The sequence below is a fragment of the Nycticebus coucang genome, chromosome 3 (assembly GCF_027406575.1).
Source record: "Nycticebus coucang isolate mNycCou1 chromosome 3, mNycCou1.pri, whole genome shotgun sequence".
NCBI lineage: Eukaryota > Metazoa > Chordata > Mammalia > Primates > Lorisidae > Nycticebus > Nycticebus coucang.
Genome location: NC_069782.1, coordinates 142,800,345 through 142,820,720, shown reverse-complemented (window position 1 = coordinate 142,820,720; position 20,376 = coordinate 142,800,345). Strand labels below are relative to the sequence as shown.

At 40.1% G+C, this 20,376-nt stretch overlaps 1 long non-coding RNA gene across 1 annotated transcript in view; it reads left to right on the top strand.

Annotated features, from left to right (window-relative positions):
* Nucleotides 1-20,376, top strand: part of LOC128582091 (uncharacterized) — a 29,968-nt gene that overhangs the window by 7,377 nt on the left and 2,215 nt on the right. The window lies entirely within an intron of this gene.

Below are 20,376 nucleotides of genomic sequence, written 5' to 3'. Positions count from 1 at the left end.
TGTGCTTTCCCCTTTATGTTCCTGTCCCTTAATGACCCATATGTCAAACTTCATTTTTCATGGATAGGAGTAGAATCAATAAATCCTCATATTTATTTAAACTTAAACTAGACTAAATCTATCAGACATAAATTGTCTTGAACAACTGAAAGATTGAAATCTCAAAGGAGAAGACAGTTTATTTTTGGTGTCCAGAATTAAAGTGTTTTAGGTCAATAATCTACTTGGAGTGGATTAAATGAAGATTTCATGAAGAAATGGATTAGAGGGAAAGCAATTCTCTGTTTTTCTTTTTTAAAATGTTTTATTTATTATTATTGGTATAGGTGTATATTGACAGGAAGTTTTCCACGGTTACTCAATCCTGGTCAGTTTTGGCAAACCCTGCTTGCCTCTTGCCTCACATGTTTATTTTTGCTTTGTACTGTGGTCTTTCCGAAGAGGTGGCAGATAAGAAAGAGCCATCTTTCTCAGGTAAGAGTTAGGAAGAGGGAACAGCATGTGCAAACAACTTGCTGTGGGAAAGAGCTCAGGGCATTTGAGGTTCTAGGTGGAAACCAGTATGGGTGGCAGATGGGCGCTCAGGGGACAGTGATGATGCTGGCAACAGTGCTATCATACAGGGCCTGGCTGACGGTGGCAAGATAATGGGGGTTTGGGCGGCACCTGTGGCTCAGTCAGTAAGGCGCCGGCCCCATATACCGAGGGTGGCGGGTTCAAACCCGGCCCCGGCCAAACTGCAAACAAAAAATAGCCGGGTGTTGTGGCAGGCGCCTGTAGTCCCAGCTGCTCGGGAGGCTGAGGCAAGAGAATCGCTTAAGCCCAGGTGTTGGAGGTTGCTGTGAGCCGTGTGACGCTACGGCACTCTACCGAGGGCCATAAAGTGAGACTCTGTCTCTACAAAAAAAAAAAAAAAAAAAAAAGAAAAGAAAATGGGGGTTTATGCTATAGTGTGATTAAATGCTACCAGAGCTCTGGAAGTGACCCAACCCACATATTCGAGATACAAACTTGTATCTCAAATTTTGTAATACATATATGAGGTTGGACAATTAAGTTCACAAACTCATGCCAGAAAAAGTGCTACATTCCTCATTGCTGAATTTCACAACAGTGACCTTGGAAGTGCTCCTCTTGGGAAGCTGCGCACCAATGCCAGCGCCTAGTCCACCTTTCAAAGTACTTTCTCTAAAATGAGTTTGTGAACTTAATTGTCTGACCTTGGAGATCAAATCAGAGGAGAATATAATGGTTCGCATTTTGCTATCTTGCGGTTTTTTTGCTTGGTCAAATATTTGTTGCCATTAATCAATTGAGCAGATCTTGTATTATTTTGAACTAATTAAGTGTTTGCCACATTCGTTAAGTAAGCAGTAACTGCATGTCCACACTTTGGAGCTAACTAAAAATGTAGCCAGCAACTAGTGCAGGACCCCAAGTCGTGACAGATGCTTGGTGACTGCATATTGCTAACATCGATCGTGCTACTTCTGTCCGAGAAGGACGCATAAAGATAATAAATGTAAACCCCAATGTCTATAAACGTTAACGAAAGGACTCATGATGAGGAAAGTAAAAGATCATAGTGAATGGAAATAGCAGAAAATGTCATCATAAAACAGCTACTGAATTTCAGAGCTGTTAACTACATAGTTATTTTAGATACTCTCCCCCAAATTGTTGTCACTAAGGAACCTAAAGAAAGTTCAGTAAAAATGTTTCAACTAGACTAGACTCTAATTTATCCAGTGTAAAAATGGTCTTTGCCAGTAACACTGAGGGATGTGATTTCAGTGCTACACCATTTCCGAAGGACGAGACATGTACCTCTGGTATCGCCACTGTCCTTGGATAAGCCATTTGGATGTACCATCTCAGAATGCATTTCAGGCTTGCTTCAACTCATTTACGTTTTCAACCTATACCTCCGTGGTGGAATTCATTAATTTTATAGGCATTCAGAAATTTATTTTAAATTCAGTCCTTTCAAATTACACTTTCAAAATATCGCTTCTGCTCTATTCTTAGTCTGTACTCAAGAGGGGTGGCTCAGTGCCTCCTCTTTCTGGGGGGAAAATACTACCTCTGTACCCCCAGAAGAGAGGTGGGTGGGGAGTCAGGAGGGGCATTAGCCACACACAAATCAAAAAGGAGCCATTGATTACTAATGGTGGCACTCTGGATTCTCCAGGAGAAAGGAAATTGAAGTTTCATGAAAACTCAAAAGAAAAGCAAATTAGTAAAGTCAGAGGCTCAGGAGTCAGACGCCTTAGTTGGAATTCTTGCCCCATTGCAGCATTTATTTAACTTCTCTAAGCCTCAGTTCCTTCTATAAAGTGGGTTAATAATTTCCTTATTTCAGGGGGCAACTGAATAATAAATGAGAAGCTTCACGCATACTAGGTGCTCAGTCCGGAGCAGGTGCAGTCGGTACTCTGGAAGGTTTGCTCTGATTGTCCCCCATAATGCTCTCGTACGTCATGTCATCTCCAAAGCCCCTCCAAGCTTTTGTCCTGGGGAATCCTACTCAGGAAGCTCTGGACGCCCATCAGGTGCAGTTCTGACTCCTCTCCAATAGGTCTTGGGATGTGGCAACTGAAATTGCCTTAAAGATTCTGGGTACATTACAGTTTGTAAGAGTTTAGTTTGCACATTACTTCCTGAGAACGCTTTACATTTTGTTGACATCTATTTTTAGTTGTGGTATTTTGAGCTCATGCTTTTAGAAAACTCCACAAGGACAATTCACAGGGACATCAGAATTCCATAATTATTTAAGCCTTGTTTCCTTTTACACCTGCCTGCCTTGAAATTGTCTATTCGCAACCTTCTCAGAACTCAGTGAGCTCTGCTGCCATTTATTCTTATTAACTTGGCATTTTGCTTTTAGAAAACTTAGTGTGAGGTATATAAACTTAGAGATTTCAGTTCTGTGTTGCTTATAAAAATATAAGACTCACTGTAACACAAGTGCTTGGGATATCACTTATATTTGCAGATTTTTTTCTATTCAGAGACGAATCGTCCATCCATCCCTAATCTTTAATTGAGTTTTTAGTTCTTCTGGTCCGGGTTTATTTTGGGCCTGAGCTCATTTGCATCTTAGCTTTAGATGGTCTTTCCATCTGCATCTGAGATTTGGCTTTTTGCAAAATTAGCTTTTGGCTCCTAAGATAATTATTGGGGATAACTGGATGTTCAGTGTAGAGTACCAAGAACACACCCAAATTAGCTGTTCCCCTAACCGTCCTCATCTTGGGCATCATACTAACCCACAGGTGCTGGGTTGTTCGAGAGAGACATGAATTATGATCTTAATTATTTTACTGTCCTTACTATCTCAAAAGCAACAAAGCTAAAACTGATTTTTAACTTTGCAAATTTCCAAGTGCCAGAATTCCCCAAGTCATGACATTACACAAGGATTAACTTACTTCCAAAGCTGTCCTTCTGTTTCATCAGCTTTTGAAATATTAACTATGTGTGGATTTGAATTCTATAAGAGAGAAGTGCTTCCTAAGTACCTTGGGATGAGAAAATACCAAGGGCACTTCATTTGTAGCAAGTTGGGTCTTTCTTGTGATGAAGGCAGCAGTGTGGCCATTTTGCATTTTAAAGGCCAAGATTTAATTCTGTCCCATTCATTCTTGGTTCTGTTTCCTTCTGGTTCTAAATTCCATTCATCCCTTCCAAACAAAGGCTAAGGCTTTCTTGTATTAAAATAAACAATGCACAATGATCTCCCTCTTGCTTGCTAGTGCTCCGTTATTTACAGATCCCTGTCCCAATCATCTCACTCAGACAAATCCAGGCCAATATGGACAGATGTCCTGGCAGCCCTCACTCAGAGCTTTGGCAAGTCAAATTGTTCTTCTCTTTCCAGAATCGGGTCTAGGAAGGTTCCTAGTCACACAGTGGGGTAAAAAACTAAGTTAAGCACAAATGCCTGGGAAGTCATTAATATTTGCAGTTTTTCTATCCAGAGAACAATCTTTCCACCTTCCCCCATATCCTTGTATTTCCCCAAATGCCACAGTTCTGCTTTTGTGTGTCTACTGAGACTTGTAGCCCAGTGCCCTTCCCTCATAGGGAAGGAGGGAACTGGGAGGAGAAAAACAACTCTATAGTTATCCCTTTTCAGTGGTGGCCTTTCAAACCATCAAACCATCAGATCTTGGAGCTTCTTAATGTTTCTTATTGATTCGTCCAACAGATCTGGGATTTGAAACTCTGAGGTTCGAGTTCTCATTTTGCTACTAATTGACTAACCGTAGGCAAGTCTTTTAACTTCCTTGGGTCTTTCAACCTCACTCTGTAGTAAGAATGTGAGCTCACATGCCACCCTCCTTCCTACCTCATACTCCTGCATTATAGAAACACTTTGAGTGTGTGCTATGAATGGGACAGAAGTCCTGCTGTCTGCGTTTCTGTAACTATAGTGCAGTTGAGGGGTTAAGGCACACAAACAAGAGTCAAGTTTTGTCAGCATAAGGCATGTGTGTTATGAAATGCCCGGGCAGCTGACGGCTGAGGCTCACAATTTTGATTGCAGAGCTTGAAAATCATACTGCAAGTAGTTTGTAAACAAATCTGTGAGCTCTTGGGAGGCCAAATATCAACAGTCTTTTGCAATTTGTTGGAGAAGGGGCAGACATCTGCAAACTGTAGATATTTACATAAATGAAATACAATGCTTGAAGGGGATTATATTGTATCTCAGTAAAAATGAAATGTCCAGTCACCATATGGTAAATTTAATTCCAACTGGAATCTTTATTAAGCCTTTGGGGCAAGAGGTACTTGAGGATATAAACATTTTAAAACTCGGCTGTTCTCCAGAGGCGAGCATTCTAAAAGATAATGTCCTAGTTTAGGCACATTTAAGTAACTTGAACTGAACCATTAGCTCCTTATTAGTTAGTTCTTGGGACACCAAGACAAAGTCAAGGTTTGTCCCAGAACTTAGAATGGCTGTGTTTTTGGTATTTTTACCATACTTGATAATGCAACAAGGCTCCTCCTTGGTTTAGGCCTAGGCATATGGTAGATCTTCAAAAAGCTATTGTGAGGGGATTGACCTTGAAATTCCAATATGCCTGAAAGCCAACTTTAATTAAAGAAAATAGCACTTGCATACTTGAACATTTTACAAGTAGTTTGTATTTTCATTATTTTTCTGTCTAAACCCGATTTTACAAATAAAGCAACTGAGATAGAGAAGTTGTTCAAGATCACATTTTTGGGTGGAGCCTGTGGCTCAGTGGGTAGCCTGTGGCTCAGTAGGTTACTGGTGCGGTAACCACTGTGCTATGGGCATTGAGCCGCCACAGCCCTTCTTAATAAAGGTAGAATCTCGACTCCCTGAACTTCATGTGTGACTGACTGATGGTGGCAGGTTCGAACCCAGCCCTGGCCAAAACTGCAACAACAATAAAAATCGCGTTTCCATGGCATCAAGGTTCTTCTACCTTTAACTTTAAATTCCATGATTCTTTTCAAAGTCCTAATAATTTAAAACATAGATAAATACAGATATAGATAGATACAGATGTTGGTTCAAAGATACAAAGGTTCAGTCAGGAAGAATAAGTTCTGGAGATCTGTTGTATAGAATGGTAGCTATAATTAGTAATAGCATACAGTATACTTGAAAATTTCTAGAAGAATAGATTTTAAATGTTCTCATCATAAAAATGGTAAGTATGTGAGGAGTATTAATCAGTTTGATTTAATCATTCCACAGTGTATAACATCACATTGTACACCATAAAATAAATAGACAGACAAGCATATTTCTCCTAATAACTTTGCATTCTTTGGAAGCAAAGAAGTCCTTCAGAAGGAAAAATTTTTTCCTCCCTACCCTTTCCAGGGTTTCATATTCTTTGCCTTGGTTGCATGCATTGAAGTTTCCAAATATCAGACCGACCCCAGTATAAATTTTAGAAAAAGCCAAAAAATATATCCTTGACAATAATATTTAAAAAATTCTTTCATCCTTAAAAATTCACTTTGGTGCCCAATGTGCGTCGGCTGGGCTGCTTAATCAGGGCTGGTGTCTGGTCTGCTTTTTAAAATTTCCCTCTACTGCTATCTGCTGGTAATAAATCTACAATGGCATCTTCCAGAACAAGGCCATGTGATTATTCATGCTTCTGGGGACAGACTCTCCATTACACATAAGTCAATGATACTTAATGCCTATTAGAATCATATGAGACACTTTTATAAGTATTGATACCCAAGTCCCAGCCCTAGATATTCTGATTCAGTTTGGTTTGGGGAAGGTCACTGGTATATTATGAAAAGCTCACCAGAAAATTCAATACATAGCTCTAGTGGAGAACCACTGAACTAAGTAATTTAAGTAATTAAATCTCACTTATACAGATAATATGAAGTCTAACGTAAACAAAGAAAAATCTGCATTCGATTTTGTCATACCTAGACCAATTCATTTCATACCCTTAATACAACTCACTTTAACTCTGTGATACTTTTATGGATTAAGAAAAATTGAAATAAATTATTTCCTCTGCAAAATTTAAGGATTTTCCTCATGACTAAACAAGACTCCAGCCTCAAATATATCAGCTTTATTATTTGATCACATTTAATGTGATAAGCTATGATATAAACTAATTCAAAAATAAAATGAATTGGCAAAAATATATAATTCAGAAAGCACTAGGCTTGCATTTCATATTAACATTCCTGCAAACTTAGCATTCCTTTACCTCATGAGTTCCATGTTAGACTAAGAAATCAGAGGCTTGCTTACTTTTATAACTGGTTGATTGAAAAGACAATTTATTTGAGGTTGAATTTCTGTGTAGTCATAAGGAAAACTGAAAATTTACAGAAGACAATACATAAGCTTTAAACACACACATATCACATCATATATAGATCATATGATTTTTCACATATTACATATGAGTAGGAATAAGGGTTTGATTTCTTTGGAAGTGAATTTAACACATGATCCTAAAAACATCTATTAAAATAAGCAAGTGTTGACTGGGTACGGTGGCTCACGCCTATAATCCTAGCACTCTGGGAGGCCAAGGCAGACGGATTGCTTGAGCTCAGGAGTTTGAGACCAGAGTGGGAGAGCGAGACCCTTATCTGTACTAAAAATAGAAAAACTAGCCAGTCAAGGTGGCATATGCCTAGTAGTAGTAGGCAGTAGTCCCAGCTGTAGTCCCAGCTACTCAGGAGGCTGAGACAAGAGGATTGCTTAAACCCAAGAGTTTGACTTTGTTGTGAGTTATGATGCCACAGCACTCTACCCAGAGCAAGTGAGTCACACTCTGCATGCATGCATAAATAAATAAATAAGCAAGCCAGTGTTAAGTCTGTGTTCCTAGGAGATATTTAGTAAATTTGCTGGTCAGAAGCATACTCAGACCCCAGCTAACCCCAGTCTAAAACAGTCCAAATGGAAATGTAATATGCTTCTTCTCACAGGCCCTCATAATTGTTGGGGTACTTTCTATCTGGTTGGCACAGAATGTCATTCAGTCTTTTTATCAACACCCTTACCTGACAGGCCCTCACCCTCTGACCTGCTGCACACACCCCCACAATATTAGGAACGTTCCAGCGGTGGCATTTTCTCTTTAGCTGTGTGAGCTTTCTGGAAAAACCCACCAACCAACCAATAAAACAAATGAAAAACCTGCCTGGTATCTTTTAGCTTATAGACATCTTAGATTTTTAAAACTGTAGGAACACAAACTATTCACAATCTTGTTATGGGGTGACTTCTCAGTCTGCTGAGAGAGACCTGTCACTGTTAGCTGTTATAGCAATTCCCATTAGAAAAAAAATTCATCATGAAACATAATCCAGTTTTTAACAAAATGGGTCTGAAATTTTCACTGAACTTGAAAGATTTCCAATGAAACAGCTCTTCTAAAATGTAAGTAAATGTGAGAAGGAGAAAGAGTAAATTCAGTTGCTCTTGGTCTTATTGCCTGATTTCAACCTGATTTAAGTTCTGAAAACATTGTGCAATTATTTATTTTCATGGCTGAAAAAAGAGTTGCAAAATTAGGGAAATCTGATCTTGAAATAATTCAAAAACAACCTACTGGCTCAATATCTCACCCTTATTTTATCTAGAAGATTAAATTATTATCCTGTGACTTTCCCAATATTAAAATTTTGGATTTAACCAAGATTCCAAATCTGATCATTCAGAGCAGATTTTGAGAGGATAATGTGATTTAAAAATTTTGTACATGGAAGGACATCATGGTGGTGCCCTTTCATACTGACGAGTAAACAGCCAGTTCTACATTCCTAAGCTCAGTGTCAGTATTAACCAAAATGTTATCACTGAGACCAAGATGAATTATCAAACCTGGTTCTATTTAATCCTAAACAGGATTATTCACAGAAATTCAGTCTATTAGATTTAAACATCATCAAATTGTTGGGTAGGGAAGGCTCATTATTTAGAGCTAGATGTAGGTTTAAAATGGAAACAGGGTAGGAATCTAGAGAACATATAATGTATCCAAGATTGTACAGTGATTTAGTGGTAAAGGTCAGTCTAAGTCCAGCTATTTTGTGGTCACCAACACCCTACTGCCTAGTTAACCCCACTGTTGAACACTTTGGTGGTGTTACTCTCTTGTTACTTCTTTGGATAAATGCAAACTTCTGCAGATTTTTAACCAATTTCTTGCCTTGTCCAAACTATGCACTTTATCATTTGGATGTTAAAGTCCAGAATTCTTCATATCCAAAAGGCGTCTGATCCATTCCAACTACCTTGCAGAAACAGAGCAAAATTATGAGGCAAAAAATATTTGGGCCCTTTACGAGGGTACACATGTGGTATTGCTATTTCTCAGGACAAAAACAAAATATTCAGGAGATTATATTTGCCAGGGAAAATAAAAAAGAGAGAGAGAGAAAGCGAAGGTTCCACTGGCTACAGAAGCTACAATCTGGTTAAGAACCAAGATTTTAGAAATAACAGAAAATTCGCAAAGGCTTTTAATATCGTCAGTATGATAAGTATATTTAAATTTTTTAAATGATCAGTTTAAAATATAAGTATTTAATCCATAGCATAATTATACTTAGTTTTAGTATAAGTACACTATTAATTTTTTAAATAAGCACATAACTAACTTAAATAGTAGCCCACATGCATATTAGTAAGAAAAGTTTATTTTCAGTTCAGATGTCAGTCTAAACAATTTTCTTAGATGCCTAAAAATATTGGCAGAAAATATATAGTCTTTTCCCAACTGCTGTTGGCTGTCTTTAAAGAAAAAAATAAATACAAGAAACTATACAGTCTCTAACAACTTTGTATGGAAAAGAGATTTAAACAGATCTACTATTATAACTTTTATTCTGGGTGTGATGATTTTGCCAAAAAGTAAACTCTCTGAGAGCAGCAATTTTTACTTCTTTTGTCTGTTGTTATATCTCTGGTTCCTTGAACAGTATCTAGAATGTGGCTCTTGTGGCTCAGTGAGTAGGGCACTGGCCCCATATACCGAGGGTGGCAGGTTCAAACCCAGCCCTGGCCAAACTGCAACACAAAAATAACCGGGCGTTGTGGTGGGGGCCTGTAGTCCCAGCTGCTCGGGAGGCTGAGGAGGAGAATTGCGGAAGCCCAAGAGGTGGAGGTTGCTGTGAGTCCTGTGACATCATGGCACTCTACCGAGGGCAGTACAGTGAGACTCTGTCTCTACGAAAAAAAAAACAAACACACAGGTGCTAGAAATATTTGTTGAGTGAGTGGTTTTTCTTAATCAGATACAAATTGGCTAGCACGTAGACAAGGCTAAAAATGTGGGTGATTTCCCCAAGTTAAAGAGCACTTACGCTTGAAGCTTAGTCTCACTTTCAGGTGTCATCCGTTTAGGAATAAGGAAGGGATTTCGGTGGTGGTTTTCTGTTTCCAACTAGGTGTGTGCGTGCAGCCAAGACTTACCTTGATAGTCTGCAGTGCTAGAGATGGCAATGAAGAGAAGGGTTGTATTTTTGTCTTTATGTCCTCCGGTGTCTTGCACATAGTGGGTATTCAATGCTTATGTATAGAGTTCCATTAGACTAGGCAACTTAAGTTTTTTAAGTGTATCTTCCTATTTTTCTTGACACATGTTATTCTGGGAAGGGACTGACATAAGGACTGAACACTTAGACATATTGTTATGCAGCCCTGCCACAATGATTACGTTTGGTTTTATTTCTAGACCTGAAATGAAAAGCAGTTACCATATGGGAAAATGTTGCGCAATTCCTCTCCACCTGCCAGTCATTTTCAAAGAAAGTGCTATCTGTGTGATTTCCCATGTGGTTTTACAGTGGCTATATGTTGCATGAAGATACTTTGGTTACTAAGCATTTCAATATGAGGCCCCTGTGCGAGCCAGGTGGGGTGACGCTTACTGGCTAAACTTACCCTATGCTGCCCCCGGTACTCACACAGCAAGGGAGACTTCAAGGCTGAATTTCACCAGGGAACGCCAAGGGAGCTGGGCACTCAAGCAGAGGGTAGAGTGGGTGTCATTTCCCACCTCTTCATGACTCCTTCCGCTGTCCTACCAGCACATAATCTCCAGTGTGAGTGCCCTAATTATTATTATTAAATGCTTTCAACACACTTTACTTTCTTTCCAAATGGTACTCTTCATGTCTAGAGCCATGGGATCCAGAGTTTTCTCATCTGAAAAGACTTATTGGTTATTTATTTTGATCTTTAATTGTTGGCATTTCAAGAAAGTTAATGCAGAATGTAACAGTAGCAGCTTTAACAATGGTCTTTGAGTCTTTTAAGTTAGTCCCTTCCACCACACATTCTACGCCCAAACTCCCACCAAGTGCTGGGGGCCCCAACCTTGGTCTGGTGTTTGAGCTATGAAACTGGATGACAAGTTGATGACTATTTGCCATTCAAGATGGGCAAAAGCAGGTGTGGATGCTTCTAGCCATGGTGGTTAAGTAGTTCTTTCTGAATTTGAAAGAGTCTATGACCAAAGTTGGCTTAATTTGAAGCCAGATCACTTCCAGACCCCTGAAGTCACATGGTCACAGCATTTGATTTATTCTGTGGAGGGCAGTGAGGAAGCCACTTCTCAGATCATGTAATTTTGATATTAGAGGTCTAGTTTGTGTTTATTAGATATAATCCAAGTTGTAGGTGAGACCTCTGCCCAGGAGGTCTGTGAACATCCAATAAATGAAATTTTGAAATTCTTTTTCTGGAATGGCCATCAGAGCTGTCATCAACGGTCTGGTAGCTCATGAACTTGCTACCACTGTGTGCTTACGTTGGCAGCACTGTACAGACAACTAAGCAAGCTTTCATAACCTTGGTGTATCAGTGTCTCACAGCTGTGTTCACGTCAACATGTAGCAGTGACTTGCTGAGTGGTGTTCATTATTGTTGTTGAATTCTTGAATTGCTTGGAGCACAGGATTGACTATATGGTAGAACCAAAGCCTGTAGCCTTGAAATTCACTGATATAGTAAATAAAGGAAGATGTATAGTACTTAGTTAAAGGTTCAAAGAAATGACCAAAGGATTAAAAACCTGGCAGAAAGAAATGGAAGAGAGTAGGCACTTGAGAAGATGAGTCTAAAATTATAACAATAGCAAAATTCAAAACTCTCTCAAGCATAATAAAATTAAAAGAAACTTTGACTACAAAACAAAGACCTTGAAGAACTGTCTTCTAAAGACTCCCTGGGAAATGTGTCTCTGGAAAGTACTTTGTGTGGCTGCCCTCTATCCAACAGAATTAAGGAAATGAATTTGCTTATTCACTGACCAGCCAACTTTTCATTGTTGTTCTTTCAAGATGGAATAACAGATAAATGATTAAGTTTTTAAAAGTTATTGTTATATTAACTTTTAAAAGAGGAAGAGAGAATAATTTTCAAAAGAGAAAAAAGTAGCTACTGGAAACCACCTTGGTTTTATGTTGGCATCCATATATACCAAACAAAACATGAGATCTATTGACATTGTCAAAAATAAAATGATACCATCAATACCTAGAAAAGGTCAAATCAAAGGGTTAGGAAAGTTGTAGGAATCTGGGTGAGGCATTGCATCTCTTAATGTTTTGTGGGGAAAATTAGTTCCCACAGTGACCGTAGAAGCCACTGGCTTTCCATATTTGTTCTAGAACTCATGTTCAACATACACAGTCTTTCCTAGTGAGTCAAGAGCATAAAGCAGCGGTTCTCAACCTGTGGGTTGCAACCCCTTTGGAACAATGAAAATACATCCTGCGTATCAGATATTTACATTACAATTCATAACAGTAGAAAAATTAGTTATGAAGTAGCAACGAAAATAATTTTATGGTTGGGGGTCACCCCAACATGAGGAACTATATTAAAGGGTCGTGGCATTAGGAGGCATTAGGAAGGTTGAGAACCACTGGCGTACAGTCAGACCTTTTAGTTCTACAACTTAATAACTGCGTGACCTCTCTGATTCTTACTTTCCCCATCAGTAAAATGGAAAACTCTAACACTTAACCTCGTAAAAAGTATTAGGGGGATTAAGTGAAACAAAGCTTATGAAGAGCTGGGTAGTAAGCATTCAACAGATGGTAGTTTTCATTATCATTATGTACAGTGGTCTCTTCACTAACATGCCTATTTTAAGTCATTTTTTTCTCCCTATGCTCAGCCTACTCTGTCCCTTTTCTTTCCAAATGTCCTTCATCCGTTAAGTCCCAAATTGAGCCCTGTTTGTTCCAAGGGGCCTTCTGTGGGTACACTGGCTTATATGCACATTCTCTGTCTCTGAACTCTTGCATCGCTTATGATTTAAATGGTGAATTTAAGCACTTAAATGCATTCTTTCTTATGTTTCATAATATTCTTTTCATGATAGTCATTTCTCCCTAAATGGATTTAGAATGATAGGCCTTAGGGTTTCATACGTCCTTAAAAGGTTACAATTCTATTTGTCAAAAAAATGTAGTAGACTTTTCATTTTACTGATGCAGAAATTGAGACCTGGAGAGTGAAGTGAATTTTCCAGGCCAAAGATTAAACAACCCCTACTGACATCAGTAGGACTCCAAAGACAATGCCTTATACAACATATACAAGTTCTGACAATTAAGTGTATGAACTCATCCTAAAAAAAGTGCTACATATCTCATTGTTGAATATCACTATGGTCACATATGAAGAATTCCCCTTGCAAAGCTCTGCCTGGATACTAGCTCCTAGGCCACTCTTTAAAACAATTTTGGAACTCTTTTTCAGGAATGACCATCAGAGCTGTCATCACATAACACACAAAAACACACAACAACAATAATGAACACCACTCAGCAAGACACTGCTACATGTCGACGTGAACACAGCTGTGAGACACTGATACACCAAGGTTATGAAAGCTTGCTGAGTTGTCTGTACAGTGCTGCCAACGTAAGCACACAGTGGTAGCAAGTTCATGACCTACCAGACCTCATATGATGACAGCTCTGATGGCCATTCCAGAAAAAGAGTTCCAAAATTTCATTCATTGGATGTTCACAGACCTTCTGGGTGAAGGTCTCACCTACAACTTGGATTATATCTAACAAAGACAAACAATGTAACATATTACTCTGAAATAAAAAATAAATAAATAAAAGAGTTCCAAAATTGCTTTGAAGGGTAGAGCAGGTGCTGGCATCAGTGCATAGCTTCCCAAGGGGAGTACTTCCAAGGTGACTGTAGTGTTGGTCATCAACAAGGTATGTAGCACTTTTCCTGGGATGAGTTCACAAACTTAATTGTTTGACCTCATCATAGTGGTGCACTGGCTGGGAAGGGAGGCCCAACCTGGGCTTGTATCTATGACCTTGAGATAGTTACTTAACCTCTCTGAGCTTTGTCCTCCTCACCTGTCAAGTGCAGTTGCTTGTACTTACATGGAAGAGCTGTTGAGGAGATTAAATGGGATAATGCACATAAAGCTTCCAGTACAGTGTGTGGTTGAGTAGATGCTCAAAAATCAGACCCCTTTCCATTTCTTTCTACATCTTCAAGAAGGAAGAAGATATCTTCTACAGCTTCTGAGCTCCAAGCCTCTATTGAGCAGCATTGACTATAACACTTGGTTTATTGACTCAGGAGCAAAGTGAAGGACTTTTGCTAGTGATAAATGTTAGAACTCAGTTGTCCCTAGATGTGTCTCAACCACACATCTCTAAGAACTCATCTGGGTAAGCAAAACCAGCTGGAAAATTGGTGTGCTGTGGGCACTGTAGTTGCCCTTTGAGAGAGGCTTTGCATTGTAACATGCATTAATTATTATTTTCAACACTCCTAAAGACCTGTACATTTAAACAAGATCAAGATAATGGCTTTGCCCACGAAGAATCCACAGCATTGTGTGGACGAACATACCGACAACCTGAATAGATTCACGTGTTGCAGAGGAAATGGATACAAAGGGATGTGGAGACAGAGATGAGACGATCAGTTTGGCCTGGGAAGGGGAAGCAAAGAGAGCTATTGAGAAGGATGGCATTTGAGCTGGACCATTTGGGTTGAATGTTTTCCAAGTAAATAAATACTTTATTAAAAGCGTCTATAGCACTGGGATTTGCTTTATCCTTATTTTTCCATTTAACCTCTCTATCGTAGAGAGTTAGGCAATTCTGATATGGTTTTAATGATCTGGATGATCTACATCTTAAATCCTGCAAACTGAGAGAGACGGATTGCAGGGGAAGGAAGGGTTGTAGATATGAAAATGCTTTGAAGATAATGAATCATTTGCAAATGACTAACAGCCAGCATAATACCATATGAAGGGAAGCCTCTTTCCTAAACTGATGGTGACACTAATATCAAGTCTATTTGTATAGCTGAATAAATAAATATTGCATTTAAAATGTTCTCAGAACTGTTTAATAAATCTACAGCCCAGCTCAAGTTTGGCTTATATAAGCTAGGAGGAATCTTGGCAGAGTCCTTTGGAGTTTGACCTACTTTGGAAATGTGAGATATTAATTAAAAAGGAGGTAGATTACAGCATCCAGGCTGATTTGAGCTGACAGCATCTTGCTAGCTATATGTAATTAGTTAAGACCAATTTCTTCCTAAATCTCCCTCTTTGTGAGTTTGAGCCCACACCTCCTCCACTTAGCTCACTGCAAGAGTTTCTGGTTTCCTAGCTAGGGCCATCATGACTTGGTCATTGTTTAGGCTTTTTGGAGATCTTTTTTAAACCACGATGTTAAGTTTTGTGTGATTTTGTGTGGCAAGATAATAGCTTACAAGATGGTTTATGAGAAATCATGGTTGGATTAGCATATTAGGCAAAAAAAAAACTATAATTTTGATCAAAGAATTACCTTTGTTTGGAGCACAGGAAAATTCTGCCAGTCAGCAATATGCAAAAATAGCAGTCATATTTTCTCAGCAATTTCTAGAAAAAAGCTTTAGAGGAGGAAGTGTAATTTCTAGCTACTTTAGTGAGTATCATTAGGTACTTAACATTTGGTAAGTTGAGAAATATGTTATTTGTCTTGGGTGCTTGCTTTATTGATGTCTTTCTTTCTTTGTAGTCTAGCTCTGTGCCTCCTGCCCTTCTAGGCATTGAGTGCCCTCTTGTCTTGCCATCCTTCTGCTCTAAGTTGAGACTCAGTCACTTACACATTAGTATAAATGAATCTTTAAGCCAAATTCCTGATCATTGGATAATTTTAAAATTTAATAATTGTTAAGAATTATTTAAAGGAGTTAAATATTCTTTTTTAAGCAGGTATTCAGCTGTTTATTTTTACACAGGGAAAGTTTTACAGGATTAACATGAAGTAATATTTTAGAAAAGGCTATTTAATCAGTTCATGAGAAATCTGTTACTACTTTATTCTTTATCAACTGTAAGTGGAGCCTATCTCCAAGGTTCAAGGATGCCTTAATATCTGATTTCCCTACTCCAGTTTAGAGTCTTTTGCACAAGTAATCAACACATTGAATCCCACAAAGGCATAAATGTATTCATGATCTATGTATATATGACTTAGTAAGAAAAAATAAATAAATAAATAGAGTCTATGTGGGAAATTTTTCTTTTGTAATTTTTTTTTTTTTGAGACAGAGTCTCACTATGTTACCCTTGGTAGAGTGCTGTGGTGTCACAGCTCACAGCAACCTCAAACTCTTGGGCTTAAGTGATTCTCTTGCCTCAGCCTCCCAAGTAGCTGGGACTACAGGCACCTGCCACAATGCCTGGCTATTTTTTGGTTGTAGTTGTCATTGTTATTTGGCAGGCCTGGGCTAGGTTCAAACCCGCCAGCTCCCATGTATGTGGCTGGCACCCTAACCGCTGAGCTACAGGCACTGAGCCTCTTTTGTAATTTTTATACATACCCACCATATACGTTTACACACCATAAAATTCAGTAGTGTTTAGTATATTCAGTTACACACTGATCACCACTATCTAATTTCAGAACATTTTAATCACTTCCAAAAAGAAACCCATTAACAATCGCTCTCCCTTCTCTCCTTCCTCCATCCCCTGGCAACCACTAACCACTTTCTGTTGCACGCCTGCTCTAGACATTGCACATAAACAGAGTCATACAATATGTGCCTTTTAGGGCTGTCCTCTTTTACTTAGCACCACATTTTCGAGATTCATTAATATTGTAGCACCTATCCGAGCTTCATTCCATTGTGTGACTAAATAATGTTCCATTATATGGATGTATCATATTTTATTTATCCTTTAATCCATAGCCATTTTTTGCCTATTAAGAGTTATGCTGCTATGAACATGTACATATTTTCGTGTGGGTGTATTTTTCAATTCTACAGGGGAAATTTCTACACAATTTTTATACCCATATCCTTCATTAGGCTATCGCCTTCCGTGGGGAACATATTTTATTCCTATTAATGTAACCACTTCTTGGCACAGTTCCCTGAACTCCAAAGGTGTTCAGAAAGTGCTGATGGTGACAACTCAGAAGGATTAAGGAGTTTATTTTTACACGGGACCCTTGAGAATGTCTTTGGTGCTCCAGTCACATTCCAGTGGCTGCGCACTGGGACTTTGGCCTGTTACAGAATGTTAAGCAAATTCTACTCATTCTTCAAGATGTGACATTCCCCTACTCCTAACACCCCCTTCAAATATACCACTCCCTTGAAGCTTTTCCCAAACCCACTAGATTCGATTAGTCTCTAAGACTTCTGTGTTTGTAACACTGAATTTTGGGATAATCGGACTTGCCTTGTAGTTAGTGATGTGTATGTTTGTATCACCCCACTTGGCGCTAAGGTTTGCAATGTCAAGTATTCTTTCTTACTCATCTCTTGTCCAGAGGATGAGCCTAATGTCTTGGTCGCTAGAGGCATGCGTTAATGTTTGTCAACTGGATGTAATACAGAGCCGGGTGGCCATCTACAAGGAATGATGTGAACACACTGATTAACCATGATGGGAGCCTCCATGGAATTTCCCTAGTTCCTGGAGTATGATGATGTGTGCACCTTTGTGGTTATTCAGGGTGAGGTGCCCAGAAGATGAATGCCTGTTACTGACATCAGAGATGAAGGAAACAGCTGAGTCATTCCACACACTCCTTGCTTTCACTTGGAAGGCATGCCCCACCTTGCTTCTGCCTGCACCACTGCTCCTTGTTGGATTATCCTTTTCCAGGGCTCCACTCCCCTCCTCTTGTAGAGTCAGGCCCATGGTCCCTGAAGCCAGCCTATCCGGTTCAAATTATGGCTCTTCACGTACTAGCAATAAACTTGAGCAAGTGATTTAGCCTCTCTGTGCTGTGGTTTCCCCATCCAAAGACTGGGGACAGTCATAATCCTGGTCCCACAGGGCTGTTGCAGGATTTAGTAGCATATTTGAATACAGCCTGGCACACAGAAGGCGCTCAGGGCTAGCATTTCATTCCATCACCGTCTCCTGAACTCCTCTGTCACCACTCAGTTTGGTAGTCAACTGTTCTCTAATTTTTCTTAGAGAGTAATTTTACTCAGCCCCTAATCATGTTTCTGGTGGTCTCGCCTATCCAGAACACACTTGAAAACCATAAGGCGAGCAAATGACAACACCTCCACCACTACCGTCATCAGGACCCCCAAACCGGTGTCACAGAACCCTGGTATCAAAAACGGACGTCCTGTACTCATGAAACCTCTTATGCCCACACTCCTGGCCTATTGACTCTTAGTGCACGTGTAGTCAGAATGAGCCGCATCGTCAGCCGGGCTCCCAGCCCACAGCATAAGCATGTGGCACAGAGGAAAACAGTCCTCAACACCTCAGTGCCCACAGCCATGTTCTTGAGAGAGAGAGGAATTTGAGAATGCAAGAGTATCAACCAGTTTTAGAATGATTAACACAGTTTAAAAATTAAATTTACAGGTCGGGCGTGGTGGCCCAGTCCACACCTGTAATCCCACTCTGGGAGGCCGAGGCAGGTGGATCTCCTGAGCTCAGAAGTTCTAGACCAGCCTGAGCTAGAGGGAGACCCCTGTCTCTAAAAATAGCTGGGCGTTGTAGCAGGCACCTGTAGTCCCAGCTACTCAGGCGGCTGAGGCAAGAGAATTGCTTGAGTCTAAGATTCTGAGGTTGCTGTGACCCCATAGCAGTCTACCCAGGTCATAGGGTGAGACTCTGTCTCAAAAAAAAAAAAAAAAAAATTAAACTTACAGAATAGTGCCCTTCCAGATGACATCAAGTAAATAAGAGATTGTGATAGGTTCATTTTTTTTTCTTCTTGGCCATGTGGTAAGCTCTTTGTTGGAATAGATTTCTTAGATTTCTTTTGTGTCCCCACAAAAGCTCTGGCATCTATTGCTACTCCACAGAAACCTGTAAAACAGCTTACATTAAAAAGGTCTAGGGCTTGGTTTTCAAGTTAATTAGATCTGACCCAGCGCCTCCCCCAACAGAGCAAGTGGTGTGATTATTTTACTTGAAAACATTATCAAAATAGGAAAATGCCTATGAATTAGTATTTAACATAAAATGTAGTGGTTCCTTCTTTCCACTCAGATTTATTGGGCACTTGTTTTGAGCTGTACACACTATATTTATGTGCTAGGCATGTGGTGGTGAATGCAACCCAGGTGGGTTGTCCCCTCTGGGGGGCTTCACACAGGAGCGGTCTGTCCACCCATGTCCTGTGATGGTGGGTGTGTTTCCTACCTGCACCGCCCAGCGCTGGAGCCACTTGCCATATACTGAGCATTTCACGTGTGGCTGGTACTACCGAGAAGCGGAATTTTCAATTTCATACATTTAATTTTCATTAGCTTAAAGTTAAATAGCTACACATGTTGGTGGCTGTCGGATCAGGCAGGGCAGCTCTGGAGTCCAGTGCAGTGACTCCAAGGTTCACTTTAAGCTCTCTTGGTTTTCCAGAACCATCAGCCAGAGATGATGTAGAGACTGGCAATAAAATCCTACCGGATCCCTGATCATTAGGTGAAGGTTTCATGAACTCAGATATTTTAAAGAGCTTTTTCACTTAAAAATAAAAAAGCATATCTACAAATTCAGCTTCACTGAAGAACTCAGAACTAATCCCGCTGAATCTGAACGGCCTCTCCCTCGGAGCCTGTTTATACTTTAAATTCTTCTCATCATCTCAAGGCAAAGTCACTTGGCACAAGCTCTGACGAGAAGCGGGTGGAGGGGACTGGGAGGGGTTCAAGCCTCTCAGCTTATTGAAGAATTATTGTGGCTCCCCACCTGTCTTCTCCATCCCACCTACGTTTATAGTCACACTTACGTACATGTATGTGAAGGGACAGTTTGCTCTCTACGTACAGAAGAGTCCTTTCTGGAACCCACGCTAACACGCTGACAGCTTCAAGTACGGGTGGATGTACTTGGCCCCGTGATGTATTCCATGTCTCACCAGCTGCTTTTTGATTTCACTGAATAGTTCCCATCCTCAGCCGAGAGAACAAAGTGGCAACATATAGACTCCCTATGCTGCCTGTTCTGGATGCAAGAGGCAACCCTTAGGACGAGGAAAGCTGGTACCTCCAAATGCCATGCTGAGAAGTTGTGCAAGTGCAGAAAATGTGTTGGCCTGGGAGCTGGAGGCACGGCATGGAGCTGGAAGCCCAAGCGAGTCTCTACATTTCTGGGCTCTGGTTTCTTCTCCAGCAAGACTGAGGAGGTGCACAGATTCGGGGCACCGATGTGATGGCCTGGGACAGCTCTAGTCTATTTTCATTATTCCTTTTCCCCTAGAAATTTGCCCAGACAGGGGCCATCCCTGGCATTCCATCCCTGGAATCAGGTTGGGATGAACACTGAAGGATGGTCTGGGAGGGGAACAATCCTGGATGGCATTCTGTGCCAAGGGTTAGGATGGTGGGCGGAATGCTGGAGGCTCCAC